Below are 2,921 nucleotides of genomic sequence, written 5' to 3' on the forward strand. Positions count from 1 at the left end.
ATTGTACTCCACATCCTTAAGTTGCAACATGTTTCTGGTTTCCCTCCGTCTGAAAATAAATCCCTCCAAAACCCCTCTGTCACTGATGCAGAGATGTCTCCTAGGGTGGAAGATACAGTATAGTGAGCCGGTAACATGATGATCTTCCTGTAACGTGAGGTGTACACAGCACTGTGCTGGTTCATTGTGCTTTTGTGACTCCAACCATGTGTTCACACCATGCATCACATAATATTGTTCCTTTGTTCTGGCACGAGTCAAATTAATAGGCATTGTCATTTTCCACCGTTTTTAAATGATATCCCACTCGGTTGTAAGAAGGGTTTTTCTACCTCCCCCACCAACACATTATGGACAGTTTCTGATTAAGTTAATTCATTTACGAATATTTGAAGATATCACTTCAAATCGTAATCCTATCTTTGAGATGAGAGGTTAAATGTATCCAGAGGAAATTGTGAAGAGTTTTAAATGAAGAATGTATTTTCATGGAGAATGAATTTTTGCACTGTATATGAACATGAGGACAGCACAACCTGTTGAGAATGATAGTGGCCTGTGGATCAAACATGCTGAACTTTTTTTTTATTTTGTTAAAAGATAAATTAGGCTTCCCACTACATTTCCTATGAAGAAGGTTATCCAAATCTCAAACATTCAATGTTTAGATCCTGTTAATACAAACGTCCCACTGCAAGGTCAGCTTACACCATAAAGTCTACAGCAGGGTTCATAGCAATACATTTAATGCTAACAGTGTGGGGACTAGCACAGAGGTGAACAATCAAACAGTATTTTCTTCATCATGCACTGGACTATTGGGTTCAAAAAGAAAATGCACTTGTTCTGAGCAAGTTTAATGTGTCAGTGTGGGTGCATAAATGTAATTGTATACACATTGTCTTGATGGAAATTTCTTTCTCCAGAAAAACACGTTTTTCAAAAGAATCAACCATGTATTTTTGTGTTCTTTGATTCTGCAATACAGCCCTGGCTTCCTGTTTTAAACTGATTCTGGCTCTACGGTAAGAACAAAAGGCATGCGTTGAACACTAAATGAGAAATAAAAAAAACTGATATTGAATAACAAGGTTAATATTTATTTAACTCAAACAGCAGTGTTTTGACTTGAGCCACTTAATGGATAGTAGATTTTTTAGGAGAATCCAAACAAAAGGTAAAGGTAACGGTCATGCCTGTGACAGCTAATGGTAGAGAAAAAAATAATTAGGTTTTTTTCTTCCCATAGGAAATTGTAATTAGAGACAGGTCATAGATCGTCAGGCTCTTCAAGTGAGATTCAGAAGTCCGAGGTAAGCGTTTATTAGAACCATTACATATTTTGCAGGGAAGGAGATCAAAACAAAAACAAAAAAGAGCAGGGAGATTTTCAGGGTTGAGAACCAACTGATTTCCTTTTGAGATCTATACACTGTTGGAGGTATCAGTCTGATTTTGCTGTACATTTGTAATTATGGAAATATTCAGTAATAAAGTGCACATTTTAGAATCTATTTATTGTCAGTGATGGGCCTGAGTGTGTTGAGACCGAGCTGGAATTGGGGCTTTGTATTCAGTGATGACATGCTGCCCCCTAGTGGCAACAGTAGCCAAATGCTGGGTCTGTACACGTCTGAATTGCTTTTTTAGAATTGGTTTTGAGTGTTGTAATCTGGGACCATGGACTACTTTTATTTGATTATACCAGCATAAACTGGTTTAGTGAAACTCTGTAGTGAATAGGCTATTTAAAACTTTTATATTATATGGTCATTGTGCAGACTGAGGTGATGTTGATAACATGTAAACCTTGAGTCTCTGACATGCCTTTTACGCTAACATCGAAAACCATTCTTACCACGACAGGAAGTGGAAAAAAGGAACATGTGACTTCTATCAGGTGTGTTTATGAGTGTCTCTGTATGTGTGTGTTTGTTCTCAAGGTGAACGTCCTGTTTGTTTTTATTTGTGCATTATACTCTCACAGTCAATATTTTATGTTTATCCTGGGGAGCTAAATCTCTGAGTTAAATTAATGCAAAGTTCTAATTATTAATGGAAATTGCTAAAAGTGTATTTATCAGGTGATCTAGATAAATGTGTATTTGTGAAGTGAAAGAGATTGATGTCTATTTGTGGATTGAAAAAGATAAATGTGTATGTGAAGTGAAGTGAAAGAGAATAATATATGTAAGTGAAGTGAAAGCAAACATCTATAAGGATGGAAAGAACAATACAGGGAAAATTAGCATGACCTCTGCATGGGATGGTTAGGTTTAGGGTTAATATATTTTACACATATATACACACACACACACCCTATTATGTTTGCTGTGTAAGAGCCAGTTCTTTGTTTTCACCGTTTTGGCCAAGGGGAAGTGATTCTACTGTTTGTATAACAGAGAGTTTGCAAAGACCGGTTGGTTGGTTTTGATGAATGCTAAGTGAAAGGTTATTGTGGACCATTGTTTAACAGAACTCCAGCCTACTTATGCATGGGATCTCTTTGTCTTTGACACGGAGCATTCCCTGTAAAAAGCCCCTTGGCATGTTTCGTGTTTTGCAGTATCTGAGTATTGTAGACATTAGGCAATTGAAGGTTCAGTGAAGATTGTTGGAACTGTATGTAACAATGTGATTAATTGTGAATTACTATATATGTAGATACTACGTTATTCACATGTTAGTTTCCCCCAAAGTTCAAAGTGGATACTTTCCCAGCATCTACAGCAACACAAGGGCTGCTTTGTTTTCTTTATCTTAGCTCCATCATTATCAATTTGATTTGATGGAGAGATGACTCATTTATAGTACAGTACACAAATGATTACAGGACAGGATACAGTCAAACACATTTCTCGCACTTCTCTAAGGGGGATGTTTCACTACTCTAACTTTATTTAGGAAGTGACAGAGTATCA

The sequence above is a fragment of the Esox lucius genome, chromosome 6, assembly GCF_011004845.1.
Source record: "Esox lucius isolate fEsoLuc1 chromosome 6, fEsoLuc1.pri, whole genome shotgun sequence".
NCBI classification, from domain to species: domain Eukaryota; kingdom Metazoa; phylum Chordata; class Actinopteri; order Esociformes; family Esocidae; genus Esox; species Esox lucius.